Raw genomic sequence first — 14227 nt, 5'->3', positions numbered from 1 at the left:
GCATTTAATGTTGTTAATTCTAATATAATAAAAAAAAAAAAAAGATAGATAATAAGTTTTTAGACAAATTATATATACATCTATAATTGTCACTCATATCAGAACTAAGATTTTTTTTAATGTTGTTTTTTGTTTTTTATATGTGCGATGTTGATGTTCCTCTGGATAAATAAATAAATAGCTACTCAAGTTTTTCATTGGTGATTCAATAGTGTGTAGTAATCTTAATTTTTTCTCATTGCCTAATACATAATTAATTTAAACTCCGGAAAATAAATTAAACTTTGTATCGTATAAATTATATAGAGGTCAATTAAGGTCACACTAAAGATAAATATTATTATCATATATTATACTATACTGTACAGACACAGCTGAGATGGTCCAGTAGTGAGCACACGAACATTTTCATGTGCTATAATTATTGATACATTTTTCATTTATGTTTATAATTCATCTCGTGTTCAGCGGTGATAGAAAACATCGTAAGGACAGCATACTCGTATGTGTATGTGCATCGACCGATTCGCCTTATTACAGCGTGTTGGGATTGGCTCCAACCCTTTTTATCAAAGGCCCAACGGTAAGAAATTTGCAGGATATTACTTTATAGCCACCTTTTAAAAGTTATTATTGTAGTGTGCGGTTCGAAAGGTGAGTCAGCCTGGACATATCAACCTCTAAAGGTCGATCGATTATAATTAGCGATACGTACCATTATGTGGCAATACAGACTAGTAGTCGCTCGCGGCTTCACCCGTGGTTTAAGGTGTTTGTTGACATATTTCAGGAAAAAAAGCAGAGCATGGTCTTTCTTGGAGATCAAGTTAGCTTCAGATTTAATCAAATTCGGTTCAGCGTGAAAGAGCAACAGACAGATAGACAAACAGAAAGAGTTACTTTCACATTTTTAATATTTTGAGCTGAGATGGCCAAGTGGTTAGAACGCGCGCATCTTAACCGATGATTGCGGTTAATTTGTGTTTATAATTCATCTCGTGCTCGGCGGTGAAGGAAAACATCGTGAGGAAACCTGCATGTGTCTAATTTCATCCAAATTCAGCCACATGTGCATTCCACCAACCCGCATTGGAACAGCGTGGTGGAATATGTTCCAAACCTCGATGGAAGAGGAGGCCTTATCCCAGCAGTGGGAAATTTACAGGCTGTTACTTTACTTTTTTTTTAATATTAATATAGATTTTATATGTAATACGCGATTAAGAACTAGCGTAAGCGTGGAGAGAAGTTTTCCATAACTCGTTATCTCCAACGACGTGAGAACGGTATACGTTTAACATTTACGGTTTTTACTCGTTCCCTAATTGTCCCCGACCGGTATTTGATATCAGCGTTGCACTGGGAAGATTATGGTAAGCATTTGTATAATGATATGAAACTCGCGTTATTTTAAATATTCAGTTAACGATAGAAAAGTTTTTAAAACGCTTGTATCTTCTTAATTTTTCGGATAATTTTAATTTATAATGGTTCCGTTACTGTTCTATTATTAAATAGTTGAAGCGCGTTTGTTTACGTTTTGGGGGTAACGTGTTAGGTATAAGAAAGTCGTAGCCTGTTTTTCGTTGTGTTTCAAACTTGATTGGGTTTCAGTTTCTATGCCTAAGCGATCCATAAAACGCGAGCGAAGGCGCAGGCGAACACTTGTACTTATATAAGACAGCAATCATTGAAAATTATAATATAGACCAATTTTGTTTTTTCTAGATTTTTGACAATTAATGTAATAAATAAATGACTTCGAGATGAATATATAAGTAGCCTCCTTACTTTAACAATTAAAAAATATGTCAGCAGTTTTAAAATGCCTGGTATACATATTAATCGCGTTTTTTTATAAAAAGAGTCTGGTGTCTCGTGTACATATTAATCACGTTTTTTTATATAATATATAAAATACTGCATTAAAGTAAAATCAACTAGATAAATTTTCTCAATTAATTTAACTTTTTATCATTTATTACGCCAAAAATAAATTATTAAAACATTTCATGAAAGAATAGATAATAAATCTCTAAAATGTTTCATGCAAAACAAAAATCTAGATCGATCGGTCGTTCGTTGTTAGTTAGAAGCCGATTTTACAATCTCCTCATCATCATTTCCTCTTAACTACGAATGAGGGCTTTTGTTTCTAGAGCACTATCGATTTCCAGCCGCGTCTAACGGTAGGGTTGCTATACACAATGTACCTATCTCTCCAATTCTCTTCTATGATTGTCGTCATATGACGTGGGGAATATTATCGAGGGTACTAGACGATAATAAAATCTATACTAGATATGGTATTTTATATTTATCATTATACTATATTTATTTAAACGAATTCAAGTGCTTTACTTTTTAAATCCACACACACAGATAAAATAAAATTACATTAAAAAAAATAAAAATAAAATGCTGGCAAGTTTTAAAAAAAATGTGTTTTGAAATTGTGAGTTCGTAAATAAAAAAAAAATTTGGATAGTAGATATTTACGATCATGAGAGCAATCGTCAACAAATAGACTACTATGGAATTCAAAGCGCGTATTACGGTACCTACATTCTAATATCAGCGTCCCTCACGTCATTATTCTGAAGTGCACTCCGATCCCTCGCTGCAACACGTTATAATTATTTGGAAAGTTTTCTCTATTAATGCTCGAGAGGGTAGCTATCAAAGTCTTTTGTGCGAAGCTTACAACTAAGCGTCTTGAATACGCGCGATGTTTAATAATGGAGCGCGTATGTTCTAATGAGTTTGCAACAAGATAGTGTTATATATTATATTCTACGTGAATATTTATAGAAATTTAAAAATCGAATCCATTTTTTAAAAATCGAAATTAATTTTCGAATTCATCTGATTCAAATCTTTACATATAATAAAATTGAAGTGTCTGTTTGTAATATTAAAATAGCCCTCTTTTACTCAATGCATATGTATGTATAATGTATATATACCGAGATAATTTTTTTTACAATTTCTTCTGTCTGTCTGTTTGTTCTGGCTAATCTCTGGAATGGCTGGACCGATTTTGAGGGGACTTTCACTGGCAGATAACTAATATAATAAGGAGTAACTAAAAATAAAATTTCAAACAAGTTACTAAATTTTCTATTATAATTATTTGGGGATAAAAAGCGTACTAGAAAATATTTCGTAACTGGCCAGAGTATCTAAGAGCTATGGAGTTGTATTAAACATATGCGAGCATCGTTGCTCTAAAAATAAATAGGCCAAAATTATCCGCCCCAGTTTCGCAAACTTTATCTAAAGCCAGCTTAAAGCCAGCCACAACTTAGCTAAATGCACAGAACACATAATAACCGTATATTAGGGTTTCAGCATACGAATTCACGATATCGTGTTTAGGTAGCTAGATGCAAAGTTTCTCATTGCATAGAATATTCATGTCCTAGCATCCGACTTTGCGAAGTTCCAACATCGTTTTAATTACGCGCAGGCTGCAATAGACACCTCAAAGTTACACCTGATCTATTAAAGTTTAATTGTGCTTGTAGTGTCGCAAATTATGCGGCAACGCTTTACTTCGTATCTGAAGTCAATTAGTTAGTTGCGGTGTTAACTGGATTGTTTGATAAATTAATAGCTCGTGTGTAATGGTATGCCTTCAATATTATTCTATACATGTAAAGTTTTACTGCACTCCAATTAACATAATAACTTTTATAAAAATTTTCGCTGTTTGACTTATTTTTGAAGGTATTTTTATTAAGATTTATTAATTGATTTTTAATTGCAAAATGAATATGTCAGGTGTGGGGTTCGAACCCACGCTCCCTCTCGGGAACCAGAGCTTAAATCTGGCGCCTTAGACCACTCGGCCAACCTGACTTGTCTAGGATGTCTGAAATATTTTAACCCAAAAGGGGAATCTATAGTGATATGCAGGGTTTTAGGGATATAAATACCTACAATTAAATATTAAAAACTATTATAATTCTTGGCGCTCCACAAAATATCAAACATCAAAACATTCGTAAGGTGCTACTTTTTAATTGATAATTAATAACTTAATATACTTCATAAAATACTTTTTAATTGATAATTAATAACTTAATATACTTCATAAAATACTTTTTAATTGATAATTAAGTGATGTGATATGTGCAAATATACAATGGACAAAAGCAATTCTAGAAAAAAATGCCGTCACGGCATACGACTCAATTTTTAAATGTTTACCCTCAAGGCGCGCTAATAAACATTTCATATCAAAAGTTGAAAATTGTTAGGTTAGGTTGCTAATATATAATATTTGTAGAAAAAGTGACCACAATATGTTCCAAAACATCCATTACGTACATAAATCAGTTTTATGCATACCTTTACTGACCCTTTTATGTGACTCGCTTCCAACAATGTTACACTGTACGTAGCTACATCGTCCGCGAGGTCATCAAATATTAATTGCGAAGAGCACTAATTAAATTAAAACATCACTGAGAGAAAGAGACAGCTGAAGTTTTTTGTTTTTTAAATGATCTAAAATGAAAGAAGACTCATATGTAATGAGAAAATGGGAAATATTTTATTTATTTTTTAATTTCTCTGAATCTTTAGATTTATATAAGCTATACATTGTGGACAATATTGCGTAGTAAGTTCATGAAAAGATAGACGAAAATTCCTTACGAATGCTGCTCTTTTTTAAGGTTCCGTAGCCAAATGGCAAAAAAAATAACCCTTATAAATTCGTCATTTTTGAATGTCTGTTCGTCCGTATATCACAGCCACTTGTTTACACTTATTTAATAAATGTTTTCGCAAATTTCATTAAGATTTTCTAACTAAAATAGGAAAAAAGTGGTTTTCGCATATTGAAACCGTACAATTATTTTTTATAAAACCCATATGTCCCACACTCTTGCTTGTTTGGATAGGTGTTCAAAAATTATATTGAGGTTTCTAATATCATTATAAAATGAATAGTTTGCGCGAGAGACACTTCCAAAATGTCCTCGTCATCCTGTAACTTCTATAAAATGAGAATAAAACTAAAAAAAATGCATGAATTTCCACCGAATATTGGCTTGAAAAAGATCTTGTAAGTAGTTTTCTTAATACGACATGAATTCTATTTTGTTGCATTCAGTCAACTCAAGTATAAAATAAAAAAAAAAATACATAATTATAAACCTTGTTACTTGCTACGGAACCCTTCATATGCGAGTTCAACTTGCACTTGGCCGCTTTTTTATCTCGTATTATCTGAAATTGGTTTTGTCTAATCAACCGTCCCAACTGTAACAATCTATTTTAGTTTTACTTTGTCTGTGCGTAACATACAACATGTAAGTTAACATAGTTTCAGCCTAGTGTATAATCTATTTAATTATTTTAATTATAACTGCAGTTAGAAGAATTTTGTTAAACAATAAATAATAAAAATGATTATTAGTAATTATTGATTAAAAATAATATGTATTTTTTGATAAGATTATATTGAGTTTGTCTATGAGAAACGAAGTATGTGAGTTTTTCTGTTATTGAAGATAATACTTCAAATTTAATATAGTTATTAATAAAATAAAATTATACACTGTAAAGCATAAATATAAAAAAAGGCAAAATGAAATATTCACAACTTTGCTGTCAGGTGTGGGGTTCGAACCCACGCTCCCTCTCGGGAACCAGAGCTTAAATCTGGCGCCTTAGACCACTCGGCCAACCTGACATGCTCATTGTCGGTAAAATATCGCATATCTTCATTGAATCAAATATTGTAAATGAGTAATACCTTATCTTTTATCCAAATAAACAATTTCGATTAAATAAAAAGTAAACATAATATAATTTGCTCATAGAGTTTCCACAAACACTTACATTTCACAATATTACGTCATCATGACGTAAAAAGATAAAACAAATATAGTTATATAATATGGCGTGTTTTGTTTTTATTGACAGGTAAATGATTATCTGTGGTAACCACCCATTGTATATATTGGTGGTGTTAGAAATATTAATTATTTTAATTACCAGCCAAGGGAACTAAGATGTTATATATGATATATCCCTTATGCCTGTAGTTACACTGACTTACTTAGCTTCAAGCCAAAACATAACAATAGCAAGTACCTATTTCTGTGTAGCACAACAATGTCTGATGAGTGGGTGGTACCCAGACAGGCTTGCCAGGAAGCCCTACTATCAAGTAAAAAATTAATATATAAGGTTAACAATTATTTAGCTGTTTAAAGTTCAGACTAAGGATAACTTAGCTATTCTTTTACTAACAATATTTTTATTTTATTAGACAATATGATTGTTTTCAAATACTCCTAACAAATCGTTTGTTTTTTATAAATACATAGTATATGTATTCCTCCTACTCCTACTCCTTTTGCCATAGGAACAGGCTGTAGGAAAATGAATACCTAAGTCCTCAATAATTAATTTGACACGGTATATTTTAATAAAAGTCGTTTGTTCCAAATTAAGTTATGATCATATGAACTGGCTTTTTGTCCAGCAATATAGTGTTACTTTTACTATTTTTACAATGATGCACATACATATGTGTGTAACATTTCTTTCAACTTGTATGAGAAGGTTTTTTGAACTTATTAACTACGCTGTTCTAAAACGAGTTGGGGATACTCGTGGCAGATTATCATCCACCGCGTGCGGGTTTCCTCACGATGTTTTTTTGCCGAGCACTAAAGTAAACACAGTATTATAAGTACAAATTAAGCATATGAATTTAGTACTGCTTGCCTGTGTTAGAACTTAGAATGAGTAAATAAAAATAATTTCATATTATCATTCAAATAATTATATATTAAGCGTATTGTAGTTAGTCTTGTTTCGTAAAATTGAAGACTCTTATCTTAACCTTGTTCAGAAAAAAATAGTGCTTTTTTCATCAATATAGCAGTGATTGCTTTTTGGCTTAAACAAGATGATTATTATGAGAACAAATTAACGGTGAAGAGAACCATCGTAAAATATCGCGTTACTTTCTTAATTTTATACGTTGATTTTATAAATTCAAATGCTTCTACAATATAAATTAAATAAATAGAAGACTGTACAGTTTATATAAGATGTGGTAGATGGTAAGAAATAATACAAAACAATCAATACGGAGCAAACACTAAAAAGTGATCATTTGAGTAATTTGTGTTTAAAATTCATCTGATATAATATCACAGGAAAACATTTGAATGAAAATGTTATAATTACTAGTGTCGGTGAAGTTTTGAGGTGAGTTTATTTACAGACTTGCATTGAATCAGCACAGTGGAATAAACTTCAAACTTTTTTCGTGTCGCGAGAAGAGAAGTTTGAAAAGCAGTGGAATTAATGGTTACCTTGGTAGCAGTGGAATTAATGGTTAAATGGTTAGTTAATGGTAAACTGCAAGCAAGCAAACCAATATAGATAGATAATATTACAATACATATAGAAATAACAATGTATTTTGTTATGAAAATATTGCTACTAGTATGTATGTACATGTGATACAATACAGTTTGAGCCCTAGTAGATTATATTTTATTGATGGGATTTGTGCAAATCTGTCTGTGTAGGTACCACTTACTCATCGTTCATTCTCCCACCAAACAGTAATACCTATATCATAATAATATCATTTCAGCGGTTCAGCTACTATCAGGTGATTTATTTGCCCGTCAATATTTAACCAAGTTATCTACCCATCCCTCTTTATTGTATGTAATAAGTAACTTAATGTACAACCGTCATCTATTTTAAAGATGTCATTCAAATACCAAAGGTCGCTAAAAATACAGTGCAAATGGCAGAACTGGAATAGCAATTAAAAATCTATTGAATTGCTTTAAAATGATGTTTGTAATAAAATGTTTTAATAATTGGTGACAAATTAATTAAAGTAGAGTTATGTTACGTTGCTCTATTTTTGTAAGATTTTAAGTTTATATAACGATCTGTATCTTATCTTATAAAGATAAGGAAACTAGATTACTCATGTTATATTTTCTGTAAATAAATAAATAATTTTACAATTTTTGCTTATATGTGTTCTGTTTATTTTCTTGTTTGTTACTAAACTAATATTATAAATACAAAATACTTCGGCATGTCTATCTTTTTGTAGCGTTCTCACGGCTAAACTATAAAAACGATTTTCTTGACATTTGATATTAGGCAAGGCTTGAACCCCAAGTATGGTACACCGAGTACTTTTAATTTGACCTACTAGGTAAACTTTGAAGAACAAGAGCTGTTGCAATAAATGCAAGTTATTCAATTTTAGTGAAGATAATTTACATATGGTATGTAGTCTTTTGAAAAAAATTACAAAATTATATCGTATCCGGTCTTAGTTCAGAAAATCTTTCAGGTAGTAAGTAACCTATAAAAACATATTATATACGAGATATTTTCTCGCTAATCGGACCTATAATTTTCTCAATAATAAATTTACCACATGTGAAGGCGGGTCGCATTGCTAGTATTATATAAGATATGCATAATAATAATAAAAACGAAGGACTGCGTACAATATACATAAAATAATATATTTTATGACAGAAGTTATTTAATTCCGTCTATATGGTGAGAGGTCAGTTTAGGGTCGCTCGCAAATACCAGAGACCCCCGATTCTCGGGATTCCGGTACTCCAGGGCACAGGTTTTAATTGCGAATGTAATTGCTTTAGCAAAAATTATTCCTGCGCATAATTCTAACATGCGGACGACGTAAGAAGTGTATTTATAATTTCCGGAATGACGATGTTTTATGTTAAAAGTTTAACATATTCTAATACTTAAGTATTTTAGCGAAAATTTATAACCATATGTTCGCGCCTACGCTTTTTAATTTAATAATATATACATCTAAATTAATTTAATTTTAATTAACATTATTTTACCATATATAAAACCTTTTTTTACAACATTAAAAAAAAGTAATGTATAAAATCGAATGTTCTGTGATCTTGTTTCGTTTTTTTTTATTCACTTACTAACTACTAATGGCAACGAAACAATGTATTATATTGTAATAATATTAAGATTAAACTAGTTTTAAAGCAATTTTTTGCTTAATTGAGTTCGGATTATTTGAGTTCGGACTCCAGTGTCTAAGTAATGGACACCTTATATAATAATAAAAATCTATAACAACATAGGTATGTTGCATAAATATTGTTATATTTTAATCAATCTTTCCCTCACTTCTTGTTTAGTTTAAGAAATTTTTGGTTGTTATTTTTAGTGTTGTATAAATAGATTTTGTAATTTTAAAACATTCATATAATAAATTACACTTATTTTTAAATTCTATTCTTAATATCTAAAGCCGTTATTATTTTACGTCTATCTTGTATTAGGTATTGCATTGTGTCGAGTTATATTCACTAGTATTTTGTATAAATGCAAAACTAAGTCCTTCCGTATTTCTGTCACGCTTTCTTGGCTAAACCACTAAATCGATTATGATGAAATTTGTAAATAATAATAATTTAATTCATCTCGTACTCGGCGGTGAAGGAAAACATCGTGAGGAAACCTGCATGTGACAAATTTCATAGAAATTATGCCACATATGTATTCCACCAACCCGCATTGGAACAGCGTGGTGGAATATATTCCAAACCTTGTCCTCAAAGGGAGAGGAGGCCTTTAGCCCAGCAGTGGGAATTTATAGGCTGTTGTTGTTGTTGTTGTAAATAATTTGATACAAATCACGTTGAATAGGATACTTTTTATATCTTTTGAGAGGGTAAAATTCGGGATCAAGAATTGTATAATAGTTCTTGAAGACTTTTCATTCCACGCGGATAAATAGTTCAACAGGTTCAAGTAGGTTCAGTATAATAAATTGTAGGATTGCTATGAAGTGTTCTTTACAAAATACGGAGATGTTACAGTTTGAATTTAATAAAATTAGAGTTAATTCATTTTAACGCAAGAAAAATAGCCATAAATTGATTGCAATAGATTTCAAAAGCATCGTTTTAATTTATGAAAGCCATTAGTCCATTGTCTTCGATAATAGAGCTATTTGCCTCGTTGTGAAAGGAAGAACAATAGGGACAACATAATAGGCTTGTTTAACATCTATTTTCATATAGATTGACGGCGGGCGTGGATGTTGAGACGCAAGTATGGGTAGTGTGTAATCATGATTGTGGGTCACCTTTGTAGGCGTAAGTCCAACGCGTCTAGTTTTATACGCGGGGCGTGGTTTGTTGTTATTTATTTTATGTCAGACGAATAGATCGGCTAATTGAAACATGTACAACCTGTAAATTTCTCAAAGGCTAAAACCTCCTCTCTTTTTGAGAAGGTTTAAATCATTTTCGACCATGCTTCTCCGATTTGCCTTGGTGGATTCACATAAGGAAGAATTTCGTTACAATTAGACAAATGCATGGAATGCCTGTACGGAATATTCTAGTCATTAGTCTATCCTTTATAGAAATACAGATGAATTGATGCTGACAATAATGTAACGAATGAAGTGGTACCTATCCAAAGGGGATTCCAGGGAGGCTAGTGTATCTTTATATGTGTGCTGTATATTCCTATGAACTTTCATAGGATTTTGGTTAAGAAATTTTAGTGTTATAAAAAATATTGCCTTGATTACAATAAAATTTAATACAAAAATATTGGTACTATTAAAAATTTTGTAGCCGTCCCAAAGAGTCTCATTCTTTATATTAAGTTCGAATGCTTTTTAATTGTTACAATTGGTAAATTTTACAAAATATAAATAAACTAAGGTCTTTATAGTTTGAGTTCTTGATTTTTGTCTGGTATATATATACAATATAGAAGCTGGCGCTAACGTTCCGTTCCCGTGATTTTAAGCCTCAAAAGCGGTATTATATGTGGTTGACATATTTTTCCTCAGTCAGTTATATTATATCTCAAATATCTTCAATGTACTGACTTCGATCATAGAATAAATAAGATATGAATTTAATTAAATTTTACGGCAAGAAAACGTGTTTAATTTTCTGAAATATATATTTTGTGGCTTATTAGGAAAATCAACTTTTTGAAGTACTATTTGAAACATAACAGAATACCCTATTGTAACAAGGTACTGTCTACAAAACATTTTGTATCAATTATTTATAAACTCTAGAACTATTTCAAAATAAAACAACACAATCACTAAAAAAATAATTAGATTAATAGTTGTTTATTTCATTTTGATGTAATTTGGGTAGTTAATTATATATTTTAAATTTAATTATATATGCTTTTTGAGTTGTGTGTGTTGTTCATATTGTAATTGTTTCATATTGTTGTTTGGAATTGTCTTGCGTTAGTAATAAATTAAGTGATACGTATTACGCTGAGTTAGTAAGAAGGATATTATGCATAGTAATTATTCAAGTCTGTATTTATGTTAAATTGACGTAATAATTTAGAACAGTTGGCGTTCCATTGAAATTAATATTAATTAATCTAACTACGATAATCATTCTTAATTAATAAAACTAGATACTTATTTTGGTTAAACTGACGCAGTATTGTAAATTTTACAAAACACAGGTTCACGTTGAAAGGAAAAAGATATAAAAAAAAACATATGCAGAATATAAGTTAACCGTATAATGTGTTTATATACTTACTTCTTTTTAAACATGGTTCCTTATTTAAGAACCTTAAATGTCTTCAAAATATATAAATTATATGCTCGGTGGTGATACCTTACCGTATTGTTAATAAACTTATGTTTTAAAAAAACAGTACTTTTTTTAATAAATACTTATTTGTAATTATAATTCATTAATAAAAACCTTTCTTCAACATACGAATACGAAACAAATTGTTGGTTGTTATTAAAAAAAAAAAATTTATATTGCTTCGAATTTCAAATTTATTATTATACCATTAATTTTAACTCACTTTTACATTTTAAAATCACCGTCCATAGATAACAAGTCAAAGAAAAGAGGTTGTATATATGACACTCTCATTTCTGATATTCGATTTATATTTATATTTAAATCTCACTTTATACCTTTCACCGCGAAAATTTCCTTTGTAAATAGCGATAACCGGCTTTGCAGTCAACAACTTTGACTTGGAGATTTAATGGAGACACGTATTTACAATGTGAAATATATAGAAATACTATATATCGGCCATGCAAATGCGTCAAAGAAAACTTTATTCAGTTGGAAGAAGAAGCGAGTCAACAAAGCTGTTACGACTTACGAGTGAAGCAAGAAGTGTGGTATAAGTTATGTACCAAAGTAAATGTATTAGATTATACATATTATATGTAAATAACATTTTCAATTCATTCTATGAGCTTATTGTTTTTATAATACATAATTATTTCGTTCACTGATTTCGGCGGCTGAACAATTTCTTTCGTTAACTAATAATACAACAGCGTGAATTTGTTATTTATTAATTTATAGACATTGTCAGTACTTTTAATTTCCATCAACCCGCATTAGAACTGTATGGTGGAATATGTTCCAAAACTTCTCCCCACAAAGAGAGGAGGCTTTAGCCCAGCCGTGGGAAATTTACAGGCTGTTGTAGTTGTTGAGTTCATTACTGATATGTAGAAAATATTAATTACTGAGTTTATGGAGTTCTTCTTGGTAATATCTACTTATCAAACCAGTTGTAGCTTTTAATTTAATTCCAAGATATTTAAGAGTGCTTTTATGAGCCTATTCGAATAAAAAATATTTTGATTTTATGTATACCTATCTGTACTAATACTTTAAATGTGACAGTTACGTTTTCTATATAACTGTCTATCTGTTTCTCTTTCACGGTCGAACTACTGAATGGAATTGAATGAAAATTGCTATGAAGTAACATTGAATACAACTTCAATTGCACTGAAAATATATTACATTTATCAACGTTACAATTAAATATTTTTTATTGTTTTAACTTGTACCAAAACGAAAGCTACAGCGGTGAGCTGTTGCCGCAAGTCTGAAGTTCGCTTTAGAAGCAGCTATTCGGCTAAGCGTTTTATCGCCACGTCGCAGTCAGACTTGCGTACTTGACGCCGTGACCAGCTCCTCCTCATAATATAAACATGCAACTGAGCTGAAAATGTCTGTTCAAGATAAACACAATTTTTTTTTTCATTTATAATACTTAAATTCGTAATTTTTTATAATCATATATGCCACAAATCATATACCAACAGCATACGCACTATATCTTTTTTATATTAAACTAGCGACCCGCCTCCGGCTTCGTACGGCTGCAATACTGATGCTTATAATATTATACAGAATTTGTATACATATTTACGAAATCACTATAAAAACTTCTAAAATTACTAGTGTTTTTTTCACTATATTGTACATGTGTTATATACCAAAACCTTTCTCTATATCTATTACAAAAAACCGCATCAAAATCCGTTGCGTATTTTTAAAGGTCTAAAGGGACAAACAGCGGTAAGCTACTTTGTTTTATACTATGCAATGATGATATTCAACACAATTCGATATACAGATTCACTTATTGATATATTACGTGCACAATATTACTCGCTAAATAATCTCTGATGAAATATTGTTAGCGATACTGCCAAGCCGCAACAAACATGTATGGCCAGCACAACTCTAAGCTTTGAGGTCGTTACATAACAACCACAAATAGACCACAAATTATAGTACAATATAAATAATCTGTAACTAAATACGTATTCATATTTAACTATATTTAAGGTAGAAGTGAGTTCTGGTTACTTTCACGTCAATTCAATTCAATTTTTATATTTATGGCCTCTGTCAATAGGTTGACAATTCTGCCAGTATCAGGGTTGAAAAATACACGTGGTTGCTTATTATAGGTCTTTTTCGTTCTGCCCAATGACCAGTAGCACGATCTAAAACAAATATGACATCACAATATAATATACCGACATCCACTTAGATATACTTTCACGTCTTAATTAATTAACAGGTCATCATGACGTATTACATGCTTGACGTACACAAAGGAATTAAGTTACATGACACCTACCCTCGACAACAAACGAGGTGAGCCGCGGGCGGAAACTTGTTTGATGTATAAATTACTAGTTGTCGGCTTTGCTCGCGTTCAAGGAGTTTGATTGTCACTTGTTTTCCAAAAAAAGTAGCCTATATCCTTCCTTCGGGTTGAAATTTGCTTCATAGCTAATTTTATCAAATTCGGTTCAGCGGTTTGGTAGTGAAAGAGCGACATACAGACAGAAAGATTACTCTTATATAATATGTAATAT

At 30.9% G+C, this 14227-nt stretch overlaps 2 non-coding genes across 2 annotated transcripts; both read right to left on the bottom strand.

The window, feature by feature from the left end:
* Positions 1-3777: 3777 nt before the first annotated feature.
* Trnal-uaa lies at positions 3778-3861 on the bottom strand. Its single transcript has one exon. It is a non-coding gene; the product is annotated as a tRNA-Leu (tRNA).
* Positions 3862-5620: 1759 nt separating this feature from the next.
* Trnal-uaa lies at positions 5621-5704 on the bottom strand. Its single transcript has one exon. It is a non-coding gene; the product is annotated as a tRNA-Leu (tRNA).
* Positions 5705-14227: the final 8523 nt, after the last annotated feature.

This window comes from Vanessa cardui, chromosome 3 (assembly GCF_905220365.1).
Source record: "Vanessa cardui chromosome 3, ilVanCard2.1, whole genome shotgun sequence".
NCBI lineage: Eukaryota > Metazoa > Arthropoda > Insecta > Lepidoptera > Nymphalidae > Vanessa > Vanessa cardui.
This window is presented reverse-complemented; position numbering and strand designations above follow the sequence as displayed.